We start from the raw sequence: 25,915 nt of genomic DNA, 5'->3' as shown, positions 1-25,915 counted from the left end.
AAACATCAAGTAGAAAGTCATGCTGCTCAAGAAAGTTTTTTTCACAATTAAATCGGGCTATGCCTACATATATAATTTTGGAAATGGGAAATCCATTTCAAGAAGAGTTGCTTGATCTTTATAGTTGTTGTCGAAACTGAAAGTGCAAGATTTTTATAGTTGTTGTCGAAACTGATGAAACTGCAGGATGAAATATTTTAAAAAAGGATACATTGGGAAAGGACAATATTGGGTATTCCTTTTAAGAGTATCTGAAGGTGAAAATCAAGGTTTTATAAATTTGTTCAGAAGGATAAATTTCGCATATTCAATCCAAAACAAAATTCTGATTCTTCAAAGTCAAAGTTGGGAAATTTTGAAGATGACTATAGGAGTTTTTCTATGTTATTTATTTTCTGTCACAGTAGGCAATGCGATGTACAAGAACTTACTGATCATGAAAACCAGGACACCTCTCTCTCTTTCTTTCACAACATGTTTTAATGATGTTTTAAATTTCAATTGATGCCTATTTTGGAAGAAGGAAAAGAGTTGCCAAATAATGTACTGACAGAAGATTGTCAGTTATATCATTGAAACAGCTTTTGTAATTGACAGTGCATCATTAGTCAATTCTAAACAACCTGAAATTTTAACTAATATGTCAATGTCATTATCCTTCTGCACATTAATTCTCTTGTAAAAGGTAATTTGAGGGTAGACACTATCTTCCGTGTTCAGAAAGAGGATAGTTTAAAGGCAGACACTGAAAAGAAATGTGGCATGGGTCTAGACGAAAATTAAGTTAAACTGGGAACACTAGACCACCAAAGTCATGGAACACTTTCCTTCAGTTTGACAAGTACAAAACGACTGGGGGGGGGGGGGAGTTAGCAGACAAAATTATATTTACGATTACAGAGGCAACTATCATTGTTGTTAAGGATGAAATGTTGCCAGTATTAACAAAGCTATAGATACCAACTTTATACCGCTTTGCTAACATGAAGAAGCTGACACCCGTATGTTCCTTCATGCAAAACATGCAGCAGCGGGTGGTAGCAGCGCAGATCAATCTACATGGTTAGTTCGGATACAGACGTTGTTGTGTAACTCTTTTTGATGAATTAAATGTGGATCAGTACTGGATGACATTTTGAAAGCGCAAGGATTTGAGATGATTAACAATTTATGACGTTGTTAGATCACTGGAACCATATCAAATGCATTACCATTCTTTCATGCATTCATGGGTTGTGAAACAGTGTCGGCCTTTGTTTGGAAAGGTAAAAAGACAGCATGACAGGTCATGAATGTGTTTGAGAATGCCAAAGAAATATTCAAATCCAATTCTGAAGCACCCCTTGTCAAACCTTTAATCAATGAAGAATTTGTTGTCATCATGTACAATCTGCAATGCGAATAGCATTAATGACGCTTGTCTTGATCCCCTCTCTAAAGAACTGCTCTTGTAAAGCAGATTTGAAGACCTGGATTGCATGATGGTCATTCATGGGGTCAGTCACTACTAGTATACAAGTGGCTAACTTTACCCTAACCTTCCAGTTAGGGTTGAGTAAAAAAACGTGGATTTTGTGCCCCACACTGTACATTCTTGCCAGCAATTGTGCATCATGTCAAGAACTACTAAAATGTTGGTGTAATATAACTTCAACTGCTTCAGGTCCGGATTACCTTGTATTGCTTTATGCAGCTATAAACGTTTCAGAAGATTAATTCAGTTATTTCCTTAAAACAGCTTTTGTTTCTATTTAAGCGCATGCGCAGTGAATGTATATATAAAATGGAGCTCAAATTATATCCAGGTACCAATTTCCTTTTATTATTTTAGAAAAAATAAAAGTATTACCGAGGAGGGATGAAAATATTAGGAAAAATTATGAAAAAAGGCGCCATTTTGAAATAAGTGGCGGCCATCTTGAAAATGGTTGAAACTTGGGTGGCCAACGATATTTCTTATTTCAGTAATAGTCAAAGAACCTTCATGCAAAATTTGGTGCTTGTATCCGCAAGTGAAATATTTTCCCCACTATCCGCTCCGCTAATATAACAAAATGCGTCAGTTTCCTAATATTCTGAAAAAGTATACAAAACCGATCAATTTTTAAAGCTTTTTTCGATATTTAAATTAGAGTGAAATCTCTGATGTAAAATATGATAGTAGATGTATCTAGTAATTATATATAAATGATAGAATTGTGTCTGAAGAATAAAAAAAGCGGGCTCAAGCACAATATTAGACGAAAATAGTACCAATTTTTTCTCGTAAGAATACATATTTTTTACATATTCATTAATATTCATAAATGTTCAAAATTAGCATATTTTGCATATCAACTGTAAATAAAAATGAATATTTGGGGTCATTATTTGTAAATTAGTTACATAAACTAATTGCATTCTATATTGTCAAACAATTATTATATAAGATGAAGTATAAAATTACGAAACAAGATATGTATCTTGCATATGTTTTTATTTAAATTATCAATGAATGTGATGTGCACTTCGTATAAGTCGACAAATCGACAGGTCGACAGGTTGACAGGTTGACAGGTCGATAGGTCGACACGTTGACATTAGTGGTATTGTGAAGTTTGAAAGTAAAGTTTGTTATTTCAATTATCAATGAATGTAATGTGCACTTCGTATAAGTCGACAGGTTGACAGGTAGACAGGTAGACAGGTTGACAGGTAGACAGGTCGAGAGGATGACATTAGTAGTACTGTGAAGTTTGAAAGTAAGTTTGTTATTTAACATATCTATGAATGTAATGTGCACTTCGTATAGGTCGACAGGTTGACAGGTAGACAGGTCGACACGTTGACAGGTCGACAGGTTGACAGGTAGACATGTTAGAAGGTCGACAGGTTGACATGTAGACTGGTCGACAGGATGACATTAGTAGTACTGTGAAGTTTGAAAGTAAATTTGTTATTTAAATTATCTATGAATGTAATGTGCACTTCGTATAGGTCGACACGTTGACAGGTCGACAGGTTGACAGGTAGACATGTTAGAAGGTCGACAGGTTGACATGTAGACTGGTCGACAGGATGACATAAGTAGTACTGTGAAGTTTGAAAGTAAATTTGCTATTTAAATTATCTATGAATGTAATGTGCACTTCTTATAGGTCGACAGGTTGACCGGTCGACAGGTAGACAGGTTGACATGTAGACAGGTCGACAGGATGACATTAATAGTTCTGTGCAGTTTGAAAGTAAATTTGTTAATAGATTTGTCAGCCTCCGACCTGTCGACTCGTCAGCCTGTCAACCTGTCTACCTGTCGACTTAACAGTACTTCACAGTACTATTAATGTCATCCTGTCGACCGGTCAATCAATTGGAATATTTATAAGGCCATTTTATGCATAAAGTGAACCGAGCTCTCTATCAACCACAGGTTAGATAATTATTTTAAAATTTCTAAAACAAAAAAAAATTGCTATGAACATAACAAACAATCAAAATACATGTATACTCTTTTACATTCCTTATTCATTTAATTGATGTTGAAAAGATATTCGTTTTCATTTTTTTCTGGATAATGATTTTATTTTTTATTTGATTGTGCATTATTTTTTTTTATTGAATGTTTAATTAATAAATGTACATAATGTTTGTCATATCTTTTTTTGTAAATGTATAATTTGGTTTTACCGAAATTCAATACTATAAGCTTCCGAGTTGATAACAGTAATTATAACAATGAAATGTAATAATCTTGTTTTGCTGAAAATAGAATTTAATAGATGGAATAGGCATTTATATTTATAACATTTTTTCCCCAAAAATCAATTGAGAATTCTATAGGTCTTAAGACACCCATTTCATTATCTATAGGTCTGAAGACATCAATCTCATTATTGTTATTAATGTGCCCTTCAACGAAAGTTTTTTCGGCAGGTAATAAAAAGGAAAATACAAACTCGTATATTACAAACTAAAAAACAATATTATAAGCCATTTGCTAAAGTGATAATGGTACAAAATATTGAATATTTGCAAGAGACCATGACAGTATTACAATGCTGAATTTACAGACAAATAAAACTATATTGACAACGATTAATGTCTCTTTCTGAATACATGTATTATATAAATGTACTTGTAACCATTCCAACCAATTTAATTGTTTCTGTTTTAAAGAGAATTAAAGTTTGATTCTCTCATTGTGTTTAAAATAATATATCTATGAAATACTTGGAGTGTCCGTGTTATATCAAATAGCGGGGTATTTCCGTGAAGAATTGTCATCGAGTGAAGTGAACAGGAAACGTTCGTATTACTCATGTTAATGCATCAAAACTATTATCAAAAACAAAAAAGAAATTTATTATTTAAATTCCCATACTGCTCATCACTGAAAAAGATTTCGCTGATTGGATGATGCCTATACAATGTAACCATTTGTATTTCTGATCTAAATTTTAGTTAATCAAATGGAAAGATCTATATCGAATATTTCGATAAATATGCATTGATCGTTTAAAAATGTTGCAGAATCAAATCCTTAAAACCTGCAAATTTTTACTTCAAATACTTTGATGTTTCAATAGAATAAGACTTTTTAAGTTTACACTTACGTTGTCGTTTGTTTATACACGAATATGAATGTTGTTCAAAATAAGTTTTTATGAAGGCGTTAAAGTCATTTGTGCAAATAATTCTTTTTTCACTTGTGTAAGATGACCTCTACATCTAAGTTTATATTTGACAATCGGCTAAAATGTTATTTCTTTTAACGTCATCGTCAAGGCAGGGTTTTCAGAGAAAAAGGGATTAAAACATAGATTTTTCACTTATAAAGCAGTCAATGAGAGTGTTCTCCCAGATGAAATTCTCTAGGCGGTATAAACAAACTAGAGGAACTGTGAGCAATGAGCTCACTAAATGATACCCCCACCTCCCATAATGTCCATGTGTTGCTATATATTGTTTTACGGTAACGTGTTAAGAGGAATAACTCGTCCTATCAAATATTATCGAGATGCTTCTACATGTATATGTGACGTCATAGGTAAACATTTAATGGCAATGTCCATGTTTTGCTATGGTAAACCTAAAATACGTATTAGATTAAGAACTAAAATAGGAGATGCACAATGGCAATATGTAATAAAGATTCTTTGAGAGTTTCATTAAATTTTACTCAGTTGTATAAGAGAAGTTGCGGATAAGAGAAAGGTACCCCAAAGAACAGACGGACGGACAGACGGACTGACATGCCGATTGCAGTGCATGTATGTTACAGACTGAGAGTTGAACAAAAGCACATGTGTTTGTTGTCGGATGAATTCAACTCTTGAGCAGTGAAAGAAAAGCACTGATGGGGTTGTTTACATTGTGTTGAGGGGTAGACAGTCAACATGTCGTCATTTAGAATAGGTGAATGCATGCTAGGAATTATAAGTGCAAAGATGTGACATAATTGTGCTGAAGGTGGTGATAGCTGGGTAGACCGGATGGGAACGTTTCTATAGGTTATGTGAAGAAGGCATCATTAAAACTTAATAATAAATCCATGTCAAAATGTTTTATGACATTTTATTTCCAATGAAGTAAATCATAGAATAGAAACAAACAGCCAGTTTCTTGATCATAATGAATAATATTAGATGTAGAGGGAAGTAACTCAAAAAAAAAAACAGTGCTGGTATTTCTGTGTTTTGTTTCTATATTTGCATTTTCAGCCAAAGTATATGCATGTCACCGGAAGTGAACGTGTTTTAGAGAAACACAGAAGCGTTGCTAATGTCCTTAGTTATTTTGTCTTGTTTGCGAACGATGCAAATAGATTGTAAAGATAGCTTAATTATCAGGAACTCACAGGGATTTTATCTTTATGGCTCAAAAAGCATGTTTTTTTACAACCATGTGAGAAAAATAATGAAAGGTTGCATAAAGGATTCATTAAGATATCTCTATAACTGAGAATTCCTCAGAACCGAATTCTCTATAACCTATTTTTTCTGTAGTTTTTTAAATTGGACTACCTGTTGCATAATTTGTGGTCCACAGATTTGCATCACAGTAAAGGTTACAATAAGGAAGCGGGGCCTAATATATGCGGGTAATGTTTATTATGTCGTCACACAAAATTTAAGGTCTTTAAAATACCACAAAATGAAATTCTTCGCTATTTAAATTTGCTGGATAGCTGTAGACTATACGAAATAATATATAAACAATGCATCGGTTGCAATGCACTTGTCAATGTGATGTCATCTCGCGAAAATGACGCAGTTTGTACACAGTGTAGGCAGATCAAGGCACATTTTGTACAATAAAAATATCTTTTGTTCTCAAATAAAATTTTATTTGCAATTATGTAAAATTCCGTTACCTTGGATACGATATTTTTTTTCTGTTTTGTAGATATAGTGTCCGTATATACTCAACACAAATGATACTGTCGTGTGTTTGTATGCAGATTCATTGAAAAAGTAATAGAAGGGCCCTAATAAATCGATTTATTGTATGGGCATACCATCAGTGAATCTTGTCAAGTTTTTTTACTTATAAACACAAGAAGCATTAAGATATTTTAAAAGTGCTCAAACCGCATGAAATCTTGCAAATAAATTAATTACACTGATAGAAATACCTAGTTGATTTACTTAGCTGTAGTGTGCCTAGTATAATGTTCCTTGTGATTAGTAATCACTCTGTTTACTTGCTAAGATAATGAAAAGGGTTGTGAAGATTCTAAGATACCCAGTGAAAGTTACTTATAAATTCTTCGATTTGCTAATGTTATCTAGTAAATCTACACAATACCTTGTAAAGGTACTCTTGAGGTAGTGATTGTATGGACAGTAAATTTACTAGTCTTCTTAGTGACTTTTACCAGTTATTTTTTACAGTGTACAGCTTTACTTATTGTAGTTGACCAGCAAAATATTCAACTTTCCTCCAACAAAGTAAATTTAGTAATTTTAAAAGTAGGTGAATCTATTGGTTTGCAGTACTTTTCACAAACTACATATAGTGTTGGAATGAATTATAAATTAAACTGATTTTTTTAACTTGGTTATGCAATATTAGAAATTATAAACTGCAAGTTCACATGACAAAATCCCGTGACTCCGACATCACGTGAAAAGTGTAAATAAAATAATCTAAGGGTCCTCAGCATGTAGATTTGATCAACATAACATTTTTGATATCCGTGAAGTCCTAAAAAGGATCGCTTACCCCTATATAGTATGTTTTTTTAGTCTTAAAAATCGCCGATAGTTTCATTTGTAACTTAACTGTACTGCGTAAAATTATCCGACTTCTGTAAAATCCAAATATTTCTCTTCCTTAAGATCTAAGGTGATTAAGATTTTGCTATCGACTTTGACGTCTGCAGTCAAACAAAAGCCGTTTCATTTTTTCTTAACTATTAAATAAATTTACCATATATTTATTGTTTTATCGGCACGTCTGATCTAAAGAAGTTAAAGTCTCTTTATATTCAGTATTAAATTTTTTAGACGTGTGATGATTTTTCTTCTCATATTTAAGTATAAGCGCTTCAGAATGTAAATATATTTTTATGCCAATGCTATTAAACTTGAAATGTAGAATTTGGACAGAATTGGCCAAGAAGGGGCGTATTGGGAATCCTTAAGGATGATGTTTATTTTTTTTTTTTGAGGGAGGGGGTGGTGATAACAGAAACAGAATGCTATGAAGAACAATTCATTAAATAAAAAAAATTTTCTAAATGAACCAAATGACCAAGAATTACTCAATATAAATTTAAGAATGTAAAATTTTATTATTTTTAGAGCTTATGCAAAAAAGTAAATAAATGGTGATTTGCAGAAAATTTTTAATTTCTTTTGTTTTTTGCAATATCATTAAGAAAGTTAAATTTTATTTAAACATCATCCTGAAAATATTGTGTATTTTAGTTCATGTATTATCTAAAATTATTATCACATGCAATGAAGAATTTCAGAAATATGAACGGAAACAAATTTAGACAATATATCTCTAGAATATTTAACTCATACGGAGACGCCACCTCTGGAAAGTAGCAAATTTGAACACAGGGCCATTCACCAGTGAGGGATCTTTTTCGTGCCAGCACCTAATGTGAAACGGGACCTCAGTTTATACATTCATCCTACCCATCCCATCTCATCTGAAGGACCGGTCGCCATGTCCTAGAGTGGTTTTGAACCCGTAACCCGAGGATCAACTCCTCACTCTGTGACTATTTTACAAAAAAAAAACACCTTGTGCTTGGAAACCAGAATTACAAAAATGCTTGTAGTTCCAGCAAAAAGTGTAGATTATGTGCATATCGATTAATGCTACATAATTGATATCCATTCGTTACGTACATTATGTTTTACGTACATTCTGTTTTACTAACCTTAACCCAAACCTATCTACAGAAAAGTTATATCTAGGCATGGATGACTACATGCATTTGGTCTAGCATCTACTTTTTCTCTTATGTCAGACATTCATTTTTTTTACTCAGTGGTCTCCTTTGTTAAGCATAGTGGACTTACTCCGCAGTTGTGGTAAGTAAAAGTAATCTTTTTTATTGATTTAAGATATTTTATTTTATGCTTAAATCGTCATCAAGCAGTTATTTTGATAAGGTTTCACACAATTATTTCTGTAATGGGAGAGTAGGATTCTAGCAGCACTTTTTATAATACATAGAATATTTTAACATAACTATGATTACAACTAGAGCCGAGCTCGTTGCAAAGCAACGAGTAGGTCTTCCGTCGGAGCTACGGACAGAGAGAAATGACCTTGAGTCAAGGTCATGCCACGTTCTAATGATAAAGCAATCTTTTAAGGATAGATTTCATCTTATTATGCTTTACTATTAAAAAATTGATAGTAAAGGAATGTTTGCGACCTTGACCTTGTCAAAATGACCTTGGGTCACACCATGACACAAGCTGGTGATGAGCATATCCCATTTGTGTGCTACTGTATTGACAAATTCACACGGTTTTTTTTCAACCAATGCATCCAGTCAAAATATCTTATCCTAAATGACCTTGATTCAAGGCCGTAACACACTCTCCATGATTTAAGCCATACCTTTTTTTAAGATAGGCCTTGTCACAGCTAATATACATGTGTAAAAAGTTATGGTCAATTTTAAGCAATGTTTAAATATTGGAAAAGCCGGATAAACTTCAAGGTAAAAGTTCATGATATACTAGTATTTGATATGATTTTATCATCGGTTACGTACATGACATTGTGATGTTTGTGTAATATGAAAGCCCTATCTCTCCTCATTAAAAAGTTATGATCAATCCTCAAGGTCAAGTTGTCAAAAGTCAGTGTATTTAGAAAAGAGTTGTCATAGGTAATTCACAGGGATAAAATAAAAGCCCTATCTCTTCTCAGTCAAAAGGTATGCGTATTGTTAATGTTTTTAAAAAGCAGGTCAAAGGGTAAAAAATCAGTGAATTTTAAAAGGTGTTGTCACAGTTAATACATTTTTATAAAATGGAAGCTTTCAAAAGTTATGGTCAATTTAAAGTAATGTTCTTTTTTTTAAGTAGGTCAAGCTCCAAGATCAAGGTCACAGGGTAAAAAATCGAAGTATATTTGAAAATCAGTTGTCACAAATAATGCACATGTGAAATATCAAAGTCCTATTTCAACTCATTCAATAATTATTATCAAGTTTAAAGTGGACAGACTGGCTGACAAATAAGGTTTAATGTAAAAAATAAATACATGTAATTGAACATGATAGATTGAGAAGTACGAATAATTAAAAAAAAAAAAAAGAATATATTAGAATACATTTCCATTTCTAATTTTGTTCTCTGTGATAACTCTTTGAAAGTTAGGGGGAGTTAATTTCTTGATAATTCTGTCGGAATGTAAATTAGGCAGGTCGATAGGTCAGGGGCTAAGGAGGCCTAATACGCATGCAAATCTCGTGCGCATCTGTCTCTGTGTCTGACGCTAAGGAGGCCAAATATGCATGTAAATCTCGTGCGGCTGACTTTGAGTTTGACATCAGTGGGCGAGGACTATTTAAATTGGCATGGAAGTCCTCTTGTTATTTAAATCTATTAATCTATATTTTTAAAGTCTACAATTAAAAATCTACAATTTTATTTCACAATGAACGTGTATAAACGTTGCAGAATATTTCTCATCGATGTCGTGGCGTTGTTGGTGGATGAAACCAAACATATTAGGTATTGATAGAACGGCAATTTTATGAGCTTTCATGAGCATTAATAATTTTTTTATTACATCTCAAAAATGCATATGTTACAACCGCATTTGTAGTCCCCTACAGTTTGGGGTATTTCGAATCACGTATGTGCATGACCGCAACTGAAGAAATCGCACACGCTGCATACTTGTTATATGCCCGATATTTTGATAACATCGGTTTTCTTTACATGCAAGGGACCTATGAAAATTATGAAATGGAAAAGCTGTGAAGAGTTAATGAGTAGCTTGACCAGTGTTGATCCTTTTATCATACATGCGTAAATATGGACTTGCACTCATATACATGTACACATATATGTACACTGTGCACGTATGCAGTGATCATGATTTATGTCATATTTAATAATTGTGAAACGTACATCTAAACCATCTGCTAGTTTTTATTCTTTTTCACACATTTCTTTTATTATCATCATCATCACATGTATATGATCTTTTTTTTTGGTAGCAGATTCGTAGAATTATGATATTTCCAATGTTATTTGTTTTGCAGCAAAAAAAAAATAATAATAAAAATAAATAAATAAAATAACAGGCGAAAAAGTGACATAATTATAGAATAGAATAGAATAGAATAGAATTTATTACCAATCAGGGCCCATTAGGCATAAACATATAACATATATAATTACATATAAACATAATAAAGTAATAGACAGAATACAACATGTGGTGAAGAGCAATTCTTCTATTAAGTATATATATTTACAGGCCAATTTACAGTCACATAATTTCTGAAACCCCTATTTTCTTGGTAATAATTGCTTTTCTGCATGATCCGCTTCTGAAAAGCTGTTTTATAGTGCGAATAAAGAGGGGGGTGTTAATAACTTTCAAATAAACAAGAACAATCACGAAAATTTTAATTCTTTTTATTCTTGGAGCTTTTTATAAACAATACTAACTAGTTCACCAATTATAATGATGTTATCTGACCGTTTTCAACCCATTTACCTGGTGATTCGAAATACCCGGAAGTGATTCGCAATACACTAAAAAGGTGATCCAAATATAACCCCCGTCAAGGTCGCTGTATCGAAGAAAGACTCGTTCTATAAGCTGGATCTGATTTTTCACTAAATTGGCTTTCCTTTGATACCAAACAATCATGTGAAAAGTTTTTAATAAAATCATTTGCAGTCAAAATGTAAAAGGTGATTCGGAATACCCTAAATGACTGTACCCTCAAACCAAAGACTATGTACGTTATGTAATAATGATATTGGAGACGAATTCCATTATATTATGTCGTGTCCAGCTCTAAATGATAGTAGAAAACTGTTAATCCCATCAACATATATAACTCGACCAAGTGCTTTCAAGTTTTCAAATTTATTTTCATGTAAAAAAGTATCCGTTATCAATAACCTTTGTAAATTCATTTCTATAGTTAAAGCCGCTTGGTCCGATTCTAATCGCTAAAAATATAGATTCGTTTTTCTTCTTGAAAAATAATTGTCCATGAATTGTTTCAACTTTTGTCAAATTTTATCCCCAAAGTCTTTTTCTTTTAAAAGATATCAAAATTCAAAAGTTAAAAAAATAATTTTTGTTAGGTCACACAAAAAATAATCCTATGTTGATCATTGTTGATATTGCGTGAAATCGCCTTCGAAAAATTAAATTTATCGCTTACATGTTTATCTCATGAAGAACGAACCCGAGCATTTTTTTCACAACAAAGTACATATGTACACGGACAATATTTTAGCTCCTTTAAAACAATCATTTAAAATATCTGATTTTCCTTTATTCTTTAAATATGCATATTAATATAAAAATTACTATGGATTATATTCAATTAATTTCTTAATTTTGAAAAGATGTATTAAGACTTCTACTAGTGAAGAAAAAAAAATACTCGGGTTTGAATTATCTTCATTATTAGATATATCCGATAAACTTATTTTTTTCAAAATTGACTTCACAACAGATCTTAACTTCCGTCAGGAACTACTGTTTGTCAATAACGTTTTTGATCTGCGTTTTCCATGTAAGGATTGTTGTGATAAACAATTAAATCAGTCTTATAAATTTATTTTTATATATTATCTATGTAATGACGTACTTTTATTGTGTAAGATAATATGCGCCTGTTTCGGGTTAAGCGACTTTAATAAGAGAGTTACCCCTCCAGGTTAATGTATACTATATAAATACCTAAGTTTTGAGTCCGAACACTATTTTATCTTAAAAAATAAAATTCAACTAGTTATACTATGTAAATTTATTGGGTCTATTATTGAGAGAGTTGGTTGCTTGATTTATGAAACTGTCATTTTTCATCGTTTGTATTATTTTTTCACGCATGCTATATTATATGTGTTGTACATAATTTATGTTTGTATTTTCTCTATACTGTTGTGCAGTTTAAGATAATAAACTATTGAATTGACCTGTACGTACCTGAACAAACTAACCAACTGACATTCTCGACTCTGAAGGAAAACATTGTATCATTTTAGGGAAGGGGGGTTACGTATCGCGGTGAAAGGAAATCTAATTATCTCTTTTAGTCCGATAAACACGAAAGAATGGCTTGGAATATTTGTATGCAACTACATGGCTTTCTCAGAAACAATTTTGCATTTGTTAAAAAAAATTCTAATTATTCTTTTTTTTCTCTCGTATTCTGAAAGCTCGGAATGTATATATTTTGGGGGCTCCTCCGTGTAAAACAGCATGTATTTAGTTACCATCATGTACCTGTAAAATCGTGTCATATTCTTTTTATTCGAGGAAATAAAAGGAATGCATTCGGTACAATGCAATTATAAGTTATGTATCAATTCATGCAAAACTCATAGTTGCTTCATTTACGATTTTCATGAGAATTGGAAACGTCACTTCCACTTACAATTTACTGTGCCATGTTTATATGTATTTGCTAATTTAAACAACATCGCAAATTTTTCTGATATAAAGCAATTAGAATAACTTTATATAGGCCCGTATACATGTAACGATTGCAATTACTTCAAAGTGAAGGGGGAGATGGGGCCTAAAAAATCCTCGTACTACGTGTGTACCTTTCCAATAATAGAATCATCCGTACAAATCAAAAACAAGTTGCAGTATTGATATCCCCATTTTTTTTTTTTAAAAACGAGAATATAATGGACTTCACAAGGGTAGAATTGAACATTAATTTATGTACATGTGCAATAAAAATCACTATCAAAATTGGCAGAGTTATCGATAGGTCATCCTGTGTCACCCTTCAGTGTAACCGATGAACTCGTCCATAGATACCTCAGCCGACGAGAAAAGCGCGCGTAAACCTTTTTTTCATTCGTCAAAGAATAGAATCCGACATTCAACACTTTTAAATAATGTTCAAGAAAACCTTTAAATTTGTGTATAGAAACATTCTTACGATTAGCGCAAATGACATATTTTCTTGATCTTAAATCTAGGACTCTAGTAAAAATCAAAGAGCGGTAATGTTGACTTCACGAATGTATACAGGTCAATGCGCGATCGATAAACGGGTTTCATAACCATGTGATAACTGTACACACAAAACACGCACACTGTACACACGAAACTGTCAGGGTCCGAGGAAAATTCATGATGCATGAATTGAATGACTGTGAATTATCTTAAGCTTAATTTTTTAAAAAAAAATAAATAATGCTACATTGAAAAATATTTTTATTCTCTCCCGTCTTGTTCTTTAAACTAAACACAAGGAGAAAGTTGTCGCTGAATAATCTGTATGACATCCAGCTATAGAGAATACGTTAAAAATCTTATTTCAACAAAGTTTAACATTCAATTTAGCTAGGTATATTATTCTTTTCCAGTTAAGTGCAGTTATACGTGTTATACACGTACGCATATAGAATTCTTCTTTACTTGCCGTATAAAATCACTTACCTGTTCATGGACTATAAAGTTTTCTGCTCATCTAATAAAACATGACTTGAACAAAATAACGTTTTCATGAGATCAATAAGATGTTAAAGAACCCATTTCAAATCGATAACCATATCGAAATATTTACCGTTTTTAAGTTACAAAGCAAAAACTTTCGAGCGCCCTTGACCCCTAATTTGAGGGGCCAGCCCCTTTTTAATGATGTCAAATGATAAAGCTTAAAATTATGCACAATATTTGTAAAACATGTCTTAACAAATTATTTTTAGTTTAAAAGATACACAAGGAAATAGATGTAATTTTTTTCGCTTTTAGGCATTCTTATTTTTGACCCCTATCTAGCACCGTTTTGAGCGCAGAAATCGAAAAAGAAAAACCGATGTGCACAACTTCAATTCTTCTAGTATTTAAATGCAGTAGACATTCTGCTCCAGCTTTTGTCGTTTCTGAGCCTTTGTCTGGAAACAAACAGCACCAAATTTTCATTTAAAGGGAAATAACTCAAAACTCAAAAGCGGAAGGGAATTTTTGAAATGTATGAAAATATTTTAATTATGTCTTGTAACGTCCAAACACTCTGAAAATTTGAGCGAAATTCGTTAAAAAATGAGCGAGTTACGAGGTCTCAAAGTTGGCGTCTAGGAAAAAAAAGAATAATAGGGAATAATCTTATCCATCAGAATCAGTAGAAGGTCTTCCGCCTGAGCGGAAGACCTTAAATAGAAATTAAATATCTCCCATGTGGTGTTGATCATTGCCCTTGTTTATTAAGGATTAATTTTCTATTGATATCTATAGATGTCATATTATGGCATCTATTGAAGTGGATTGCTTATTATAGTTTAAAGCCAATTGAAGTCTATAGAATGGAAATGAAAGCAAAGTTTTATCCATAGCTTTTTCGATTTATCAGCGTAACTTATAACTGGTATTATAATTTACTTAGTTTGATGATTGTACGGATCTTCTAGCAAAAAAAAAAAAAATACTATGTTAAACTATAGTTTACTATAGTTAAATATAATACCAAAGTAAAGAGTTTGGAACTTTGATTTATTACAGTTTGGAACTTTGATTGACTATAGTTAAACCTTTAGAGTTTGATTAAGAACTGCAAAACTTTGACCGAATTCACCAATTTAATATACACCTACTGGACATTTACAATCGCTTAAAATATAAAAACTGCATTCCTTCCTCCGTAGTTATGTTAACCCAAAAAGAGAACGTTTTCCTTTTACATCATGGCCTCTGGGGCTTTATAATATCATATAATTATCGTATTTGAAAATTATGTTTTCATCAAAAGGAATGTAGTGTACAAAACTTAAAGGAGACCCCTTTAAGGAAAAAGTAAAGAAACTCATCAGGTGATGCTAAATTCATTTCAAAATATAAATTATTATACGAAGTATTGAAATATTTTTGTAATGACTGCAATTTAAAAATGTTTCTATTACGTTTTTTATATTTCTATCACGATTTTTGGGGGGAGGAAAAGAGGTGTCTACTTATTATATGACTTATCAATCATTTATATTGTGCATATCCCCGAGTGTCTTGCTAATAATTCTTTTGGAAAATTGATATGTTTCAACAATTCAAGCATTCAGACCACACTGAGAAGTTCTCAAAAGAATATTAATGTACATGTTATGAGTTCAATGAGGATATCACGTACTGGCGTTATATAAGGAATCTACAGAATTTCTAAACCTTACAACTATGTCCTATTATGCTAAAAAGCCGTATCTCCAGTTGCAGTTAAGAAGACTCAGTAGAGAAGGTGAATTTGTTTTGAAAGTTGTCAACCGAAAAGCTGAATTCATACGATTAAGTTGTTAGCTGGTCTTTAACGCCAAAAAACAGAAATCCAAATATGAAACAGATGTGGCAAGCTTTGTGGTGTGTTTTATTTCTAGTTATCTTGGTTATATGTATATATCGAGTAAAGGTATGCATTAAAGTAACTACATGTATTGATATTTTAAATCGTAAAACGAGATAGCTAGGATCATCTTACTTTGAGGAGTGAGCATTTCCTGCCAAACAGTCACAACCGCCGTATGCCCATTGTCATGATAGGCTAACAAAATGAAAAATCGGTCTGACAATGCAGTGTATAAATAATGGTTTAATAATGAAATGATTAAAATTGTCAGCCATCATTTAAACTAATGATAATTTGTATTGGTTGACATGACTATTTTATCGACCATAGAGCTTGATGACTTTAAACAATGAAATGATTTTTGTGATTTTAAAAGATTGAATCTTTACAAAGTTAACAGCTGCATTTCCAGACGTAGAGGTAAATTTCAGTTCTTCTAAAATACAGTTAAAAAAAGATTAATGATAGTGATAGATAGACATGATAGACATTTGTACCAAAACATCGTTAAAAACACTTTGATATCTTTGTAATAAATGTTTTCTTATAACTTTTCATCAATTAATTGGTTTCAGATGACGTTCACCATTTATGGAATTATCATCATTTTTCCAGTGCTACATCACGTAATCTGTCTAAAAGGTAAGTAATCTGTTCCATATTGAAAAAAAAATTAATCATTGAAAAACAATTTGAAAATTCAAAATTTATATTATTAGATTTTTTAAATTCACAAAAAAAAATTTACTGACCAAATATATTAAAAAAAATACTTTTATATATCATATTCATTCTTTGCCTTTAAAGTAGGATTCTTCTCGTATTTCTTATATTTAAAAATTAATGAAATTTTCACAGAATCAAGAAGACAATATCAGTGAGTGATAGTATCAGTGAAATTAAATTTGACAGTTTAATATTAGAGGCAAGGTCAGGTCAAGGTCATTATCTTTTCCCTTGACATTAAGAATAAAAAAATAACTGTTGCCAATCATGTGATGCCTACTTCTATTTCAAAAGTTTAATGATTCTTCCTTTTGCATAAAAACATATAACTATATCTGGTCTATAGCATAATATTACCAAATTTACATAAATAATTTAACCTAAATGGGTATTAGCTAATCCGAATTTTCTCTGTTTTTCTTAATTTTTTTAGGATATATTAGTTATTTTCATATGCCTCTTATATTTAACTTTTTCTTATTTTCACATATAATAAAGTAGTCATATAAATGTACAAAATGATACAAAAACAAGAAGTTTTGATTGTTTACTTAGAGAGAAAAAATACTTTTTATGGATTTTTGGCTCAAATCTACAATTTGATAGGAAGCGTTTAAAAGCTAATAAAGTTCTAGTTTGTTTGAAAAATCATATTTATTTGAAAGTTTAGTCCCTCAATATTAATCTAACTTACATTTGAAAATTTCTTTTAGTCTTCGATTGTCTAAAAATTATAAATAAATTCATTGTTCTATTATAGTTTTGAGAGGCAGAAAAGAAGATATTTTCATACGCCACCATTCCGCCAAAAATATAGTCCCTGCTAGTTCTCAAACGCAGTTTACCATTTCTATTTAAAATTGTACAATTGTGGTGAGGAAAGAAAAATATGGTCTTTTAAAATTCCTTACACCTCAATATATAAGATATATAAGAAAATATACTTTTAATGTTTCATCCAGTCGGAAACCAGAGAAGAATCCTACCTTAAAGAAACCATTTTTCTATTTTATCTTGGGATGTAAAGTTAGGAATTAACATCATGCACACGTAACACAGTCGACCATTAATCTGTAACAATCATCCAGCAATTTAAAACATCCATTTGACAATCTAAAACAGCCATTCAGTAACCTAACGTAAGCATTCATTGATCTTTAAAAATTCCATTAAATTCCCACAGGCATCTATAATTCTTAAACAGACTTCAAGTGACTAAAATGCAAAAACTTATCAAGGAATCTTATATTGCCATTCAGTAAATTTATGACAAACACAACCATTCATCTATTTAATTTAATACCGATATCAAACTATCTTAAACATCCAGCAAACCCAAACAACCGTATAGCAATGTATGGCAGCCAGTCAGCAATCAAACACCGCCTTCCTGGATTCATAAATAAAATGAAGCTCCTAATTAAGCTTCCAGTTTTATTTTTTCATATTTTTAAAATGTTATTTCAGAAATTCTTAATAGTGTTATAATCTTATTAATAATTTGATTTATTTTGATCTGATTCAATGCTTCTTATAAATTTGCAATTTCGTATGCGTAAATTAAACATAGTTGAGTAACTCCTGACATCTATTTTTGGAAACCACAGCATAATTAAACGCATACGAATAATTAACATTATTATTTATATTTTACAATTACTTGATAGCAAAAAAAAACCATGAAATTTTTCCCCAGAATTCGATCCAAAGTGTAAATACACGGTCCACCTACCTGAGGCATCATGGAACACAGCGTACGACGTTTGTCAAGAGACGAACAAGACTCTAGCGAACATTTCAGTCCTCGCTGATTTGTACATGGTAGATTTAGTCTTAAAGGAAGTTGATAAATTCTTGGATTTCAAGGATGACATATTAAACAGGTAAGGAAACACATTTAAGGAATAATTATAATTATATTCAGCAAATGTGATTAATCAAGGGTATGTTTTGCAGCCGCTTTTGCAATTTTGTCGACACGTATCCACAATTTGAGTGTTTGAAAGTCTTATTTTTACCAGATTTAAACCCACCAATAAGTTATCCGCTATTCCCGCAATTTGTCACAAACTGCATACCCATTTTAATAAGAAAGTGTATTCTGTTGGTTTGATCTCATATTCCATACCGTACCATGCTGAATCGATATGTAGCGTTAATGAATTGTTTTCGTCCGAAAAAATGTAGCGGTAATAATCCGTCGAAAATTTGAAAAAAATAAAGCAGTAACGAGTTGAAATTTTGGGGCATGTAGCGGTAATGTTGACCTTCCGTGTGGTTATGCAGTTTAAACTAAATTATGTGGTTTATTTACATGTAGCAGGTAAGGTAATACAATTTAACAAGAATATGTTTTTAGTATCATATTAGAATTCAATTATATTCAATCATATTTCATTCATATCCTTACCCTTTACAGATTTTGAAGTTAGGATGGGACTTAAATCGTCAAATAATAAATTGCATTGATTTACTTACAATCCAAGAAACAATGTAGTTTTGATGTTGAAAAGTTACTTTTTTTATTGTTTGCTACGATATTTTTTATTGTAGTTCGTTTAAAAGAAGACTGTTCGTTTTAATCAAAATTATTCTTTATGTCAATATACACAAAATCGTATCGAAATCGAATCCTTATTATTCAATAGATTAAAGGTACCACCTTCAATATCGTGTTTTCCAAAATTACTTGAATGCTATCACTTTCTGAAGTATTCCCTGTAGTGCTGCTATCAATGATTTCGTTTCGAATGTAATATATCAGTATTTAAAAGCAATTGGATAAATAATTATTCTACAAAGCAATAGAAGTAATAAGATTATTAGAAAATATTACTTATTTTATTTATTAATTTTAAACCAGATTCAGTTATGACATGGAATTTTGTAGTACAAAAGGACAAAGTACCTAAAAGATTACAAGGGTAGTACGTGAAGATAACGAACAGTATTAAATCTCAAGGTCCATAAAACAATACAAAATAGGAGGAGAGCAAACACGGACCCCCGAAGCATCAGAGGTGGGATCAGGTGCCATGGAGGAGTGAGCATCCCCTGCCGAATATGATCAGGAAATAACGGAAAAAATCCGTCGTCAATTCAATTCAGTGTATGAATTATGGACTAACAATTGGTATGAAAAACGTCAGTCAGCATTTGACTCAATGATAAATTGTAAATTTTTATTTGTTGACAAGGTCATTGTATCAACCATAGAACATACGACATGATGACTTTAAACGAGACTGTTGGTATTGTTCTTTCATCAAATTGCTTGTCAATAATTTACCTCGGTTTAGAAATTGTTCATACGTAGAGCATGCTCTTGCGTATCGAATCAACTGAGATATATATACTCCGTATGCAGGTGATGAAGGTTTATTGCTGCATAAGTAAGGGAAATGGACGATAGAAAAGTTAAAAGTCATCACGTTTATCATATAGCTTGCTTGTAAGATTTCCATAAGTGTTTTTTTTTCAAGTCAAATATCCAAGTATGAAACAGAAGTGTCGGACTCTGTGGTATCTTTAATCTCAAGCTCACCAGGATATATCGAATCGACATAGGAAAGGAAATTACCATTGTAAATTGACAATACGTCGTCGATTTATCTTAATGTCGAGTTGAAGGCCACAGCAAGTGTTTTCCTCTTTTTAAGCATAGGATTTTGCATAAATTCTGCTACATATGAATATGAAAATAAGTCTGTTGATAACGGAGCACTATTTGTACCCATGGGTATTCCAATAGATTGTTGGAATACCTAGTCTCCTAACACCGCATATATATTGTCAATCAGAAACTAAGGCATCTTCTTGGTGTCTACCTCAGAGTACTAATGTGTGCAATAAGAATCTGTTTTAACAAAGTAATTTTGCAAATGACCAATGACAAGGTAGGTAAATTTACGAGTTCCATTTTTCTTCAAGAAGCAGCTGGCAATGATATAAACAAGCCTGGATTTCAATTTGTCGTGGGAAATTGTTATGTATAAAGTTGAAAAGTCATAAGTTTTTAAGCTGTTGATTTTTGTAAAGCCTTGTGATTTCGAATTGTCCAAAAGTTCTTAATAAGTTTTAAGTATCCACATCTGATTCACACCACTTCACGAAATTGATAAGGATCAAAGGAAATCAAAATTTATTGAAAACAGAATAATCTATTACATCAAACTACATGTATGATAACTAAAAGAGAAACAGCCTAGAGAATTAGGGATAAAAAAAACCCCAATCATTCTAGAAAAAGCAATAACATGTAGATAAAAATTTTTTTCCTGACATAATTACGACAAGTTAAGAAACAATGAACAATTATTCAGTGAATATTGTGTTATAAATAACGTGCTCTAGCTCATAACCGAAAATATGGCAGCAGTCCAATAGCTACCAATGATGCCATGTTCACTAAATAAAAGGTTTAACTTATATTCGCATTCTGATTGATTTATTGATTGCATGTTGTTTAACGTCTTTCTCGAGAATTCTTCATTCATATGGCGCTGCACTTCAAAACTTTTCTTTATGTCAATATACACAAAATCGTATCGATTGATTGATTGATTGATTGATTGTGTATTGTTTAATGTCCCTCTTGAGAACTTTTCACTCATATGGAGACGTCACCGATGCCGGTGAATGGCTTCAAATTTAGACCTATGCTCGGCACTCAGGGCCATTGAGCTGTGAGGGTTCTTTATCGTGCCAACATCAACCGTGACAAGGGACCTACGTTTTTAAGGTCAATCCGAAAGACCCGTCACTTTCACTTCTAGTGCCGAGCGCTTGGCGAAGGAACAGTCACTACCTATGTTTACGTATCTTTATTATTCAATAGATTTAGAATACCACCTTCAATATAGTGTTTTCCAAAATTACTTGAATGCTATTACTTTATGAAGCTTTCCCTGTAGTGCAGCTATCAACGATTTCGCTTCGAATGTAATATATCAGTATTAAAAAAAATGCATAAATAACTATTCTTGAAAGGAATAGAAGTAATAGAATTATTAGAAAATATTTACTGATTTTATTTGTCAATTTTTAACCAGATTCAATAAGGACATAAAATTTTGTACTAAAAAGGACCAATATCAACCCATATGAGATTAGAATACAAACAGAAATAATTTATATCAATATGATCGATAATCGATTATTATTATTAATTTCAGGCTTACATTTCATTTTTTTTGTTTTCAGTGGAATTTGGTTTAATGGATTTATACGAGTTTCAAATCAAGGCAATACTGTTGAGACATGCAAATCGTTGGATTGTGCTTTACCCGTTAAAACAACTTCAGTGGGTTTAGAAGACGGAATGCTCTGTTTGTTTTATAACAGAACAGACCTCAATATTTACCCCGAGGACTGTAACAAGTCAAAAGCATTTATATGTGAAAGCAAGGACAAAGGTACTGTAGATTCCTCATTTTTTGCGAGTACTTTTTATCGCGAATGGAATTTTCAACGTCAGCGCGCAAGAAGAATAATTCGCGAACGTTTGTTCAAGGGCTTTTTCAAAGATTTCACAACAATAAAAATAAAAGCGAAAATTTTTATTTAGCGATAATTATTTCCACGTATGCATTTTCATAATCTACACAGGCAACTTAGCCACATATGATTCTCATATGAGTATTATATGATTCTCATATGATTGGCTTCATATGAGAATCATAGAAAAAGGGTATCATATGTGAACCATATGAAGCAAATCATATGATATACATATGATCCACGTATGTGAATCATATGAAAATAACTACAAATGCTTTTCATATGAATGATTTAAGTGTGTTTCAAGCCATTTACATATGAGAATCACATGAAAAGGGCATCATAGGTAAATCATATGAAACACTTATGTGTGTTTCAAGACATTTACATATGAGAATCATATGAAAAGAGCATCATATGTAAATCATCTGAAACACTTATGTGTGTTCTCTTTCAATATTTTTCACATTCTTGTACACATTTAAAAATCAGATATTTCTGCTTTAGATGAAAATTCATTACATTACAATGATCTATTTTCAATGGTTAAATATTTTAAAATATCTTATAATGCTTACACAACTTTTTTGATAAAATTATTTTCATCAAGAGAAATAACTTACTTTTCACAGTGTACATTCTAAAATTCTAAACAAGAAAATATACAAACAAGTCAGCAGCATTTGTTGATACATGTATTTAACATATTCTAAAATGAGTACAAATTATAAGATTTCAGCAAAATGATTAAGTAGTTCAACATGTATAAATGTACAAATGAATAAAAAAAATTCGGTCATGTACTTGTATAAAAATACCATATTACACGAAAGTGTCCACAGCAAAATTGAAATATCAGCAATAACATTTGTCATGTATTCTCAATTGTAAATTTATGAAAAAATCAAGTTATTTGATATTCTAGCATACAAATAAGAATGGGAAATCTTTACAGGTCAAATTCAGACAAGATTGTGTACATCCTGCACATTTCATAATTATTCCATATATTTCCAGGTTCTTTTTCTTTTGTAACTTTTCACTTCAGTTGTCTTCCCTCTGATCTGACCATTTTGAAAATCTCTTTGAGCTGTACCAAATATGCAAATTCACCAGTTCTCCCCTTCCTGAACAATTTCTTTGTGGCACAGAATGGTCTCTACAAAATTTTACAAATAAAAATAAAATAATTCTTAATTACAAAATCAATTCTACAAGTTATATTTAAGTAACTTATTATCAGCAAACAAATGTGTTCCCAATTCACCGACACAGATATAATACGAGATAAAACTAATGTACAGTTATATATGTTATTCTAGGTGTTTCGTGAAATCCTATGATGTAATTTGCAAGACACTGTTGGAAGATATGCTCATAATAAAATTATAAAAAGCATTTTTTTTATTTTGACAATTGAATTGAATTTTGCAAGAGAATTACACTATTGGAAGATATGCTTCATATTAAAATCATAAAAAGCAATTTTTTTTTTATTTTTGTCAATTGAATTTGGAATGTTCATAAAGAATTATTGTCAAAAATTAAGAAGATTCTGACACAAATGTATTACTTTTGGACAAAAAAAAATTACAGACACGTATATAGGCAGAAAAACAGACTTTGTGATTCCAGGATATTCCAAACTTTGTTGGGAAGAATATAACAAAGTCTGTTAAACAGTGTGTAGTTACCTTGACTTGAAACAAGCCTAGGATCTTTGGTTTTTTTCTTATGAGAGACTGTCTGTATATTGAACCTGTAAAACCAATATTAACAAGTAGATATTTTCTACACATAACTAAAACTTAAACTACAAAAAAAGAGAGTACCGGTATACAAATTTTGTAGGTTCTCAAAAGTCTTAAATATCTTACATTTTATCTAAAACTAGGTTCTCTATAAGTAATTTAGTATTGGAATTTTTTTTATAAATGTCAGTCAATGAATACATAGATGTAAATATTCAATGGATTAGCTATCTGATGTACTTTTAACATATACACATGCATATGTGTACCGTGAACGTTGCAACTGTTATTATTAATTTTTTGCTGAAATTCAAAAATTCAATTTACCCCCTGAAGTTTTTGTGTAATTTCATAGCTTTTGAAACCAGCATATTCTATTCATACTTACCATATTTTAAAAGTGCATTGGATTAAAATTGTTTCATTTTGTAGAATACAACTTCTATATTATTGAGTTGAATGTATTTTTGATAAAGTCATGCAAACAATGTTGAATTATAAAGCAACAAAAAGAAATTATCAAGAAATATTTTGTCATAAAGGAGTCATTACAGATGTACACTTTGATTTTTTTATATTGCAAGTATTTCTTTTTACCTTTAATATTGTGATGATGCAATCATATCTGTCACAATCAGCTTTTGGATCAATCGCCAGTCTTATCAGCTTTGGGCTTCTTGGACTTAATAAAAAAGCAGCACGGTGACACTGAACTCAAGATGTTGAATGCATCTATGGGAGATAAAAACAAACAATTGTAATTAAGTTGATGAAAGGATCGACTTGATAACGATCTCAACATACAAAAACGCAAAACCGCTATACAGGGTTTCTACTTTCACTTTCAAATCAGTACGTAACAAAAGTCAAAACAAAAAGAAAACAACAAATGAAAAGTCTTAATAAAAAAATTGTTAGTAGATAACTTACTTTTTCCAACACCCAACACTTCAGCTGCAGCAGTGAAATCAAACATGACGTACAGTTTCATCCGAAAGAAGTCAAAACCGGTCCGAGAAAAATACGGATTTTTTTTATTTTACTCAAGTAAAAAAACAAACCCAAAAGATTTGAAATAAAAAGCAAATTGTTTTATTCTTTATCAATTTTGTCTGGGATATGCATTATTACAGAAAAGGAAAATTGTGAAAGTTTTTTTTATATATGGGAAAGGGGGGGGGGGGGGGGTTAAACAGAGGAGATATATCATAAGTTTTTGCTAACAAATTCCTTTAAAAATCGATGTACATTTAAATTACTATTGAGATATATTATTAAAATTGCAATTTTTACTTGATTATTCCAAGAGTAAATTAGTGAATATGGTTTCATATGTTTCTCATATGATCAGTTTTATATGATTCTCATATGACCACTGCCAAAAAATAAATATGATTCTCATATGTGGGACCTTACATATGAGAATCATATGTATATTACTTCATATGATTAACATATGTATGATCATATGATTCTCATATGATTTGCCACATATGATTCACATATGATTGTATATACATATGATTCTCATATGATCCACATATGATCTTCATATGAAAGGCAATGCATATGTGGATCATATGTGGCTAAAGTGCCTATGTACAGTAATATAATATAAAAATCAATGAATAAAAGGAGAGAGGGAGGGTTCTAACTAGCACTTGAAGGGAGGAATTTCACGTAGAAATGAATTCTTTTGGGGAGAAAAAAGGCTAGGTGTTTCTTAAGTGATCACCATAAAATTTTTTAAAAGGCACAGATTCAAGCAAAGCAAAGATAATTAAAGCTGCAATACAAGTTCTAAAAAATATCAATTTAACCGTACAGTGTATAAAATATTCCATTACATTTATTCTGTTTCACATTCGATACTCGTTTAGTTTGTGCTTTCAACATGTTCATTATATACATTTTTTTTATTATTTTTATTTAA

This window comes from Saccostrea cucullata, unplaced genomic scaffold (genome assembly GCF_032062105.1).
Source record: "Saccostrea cucullata isolate Sc308-1 unplaced genomic scaffold, CSIRO_AGI_Scuc_v1 ctg2709, whole genome shotgun sequence".
In the NCBI taxonomy this organism is placed as follows: Eukaryota; Metazoa; Mollusca; class Bivalvia; order Ostreida; family Ostreidae; genus Saccostrea; species Saccostrea cuccullata.
Note: the sequence above shows the minus strand (reverse complement) of the source record.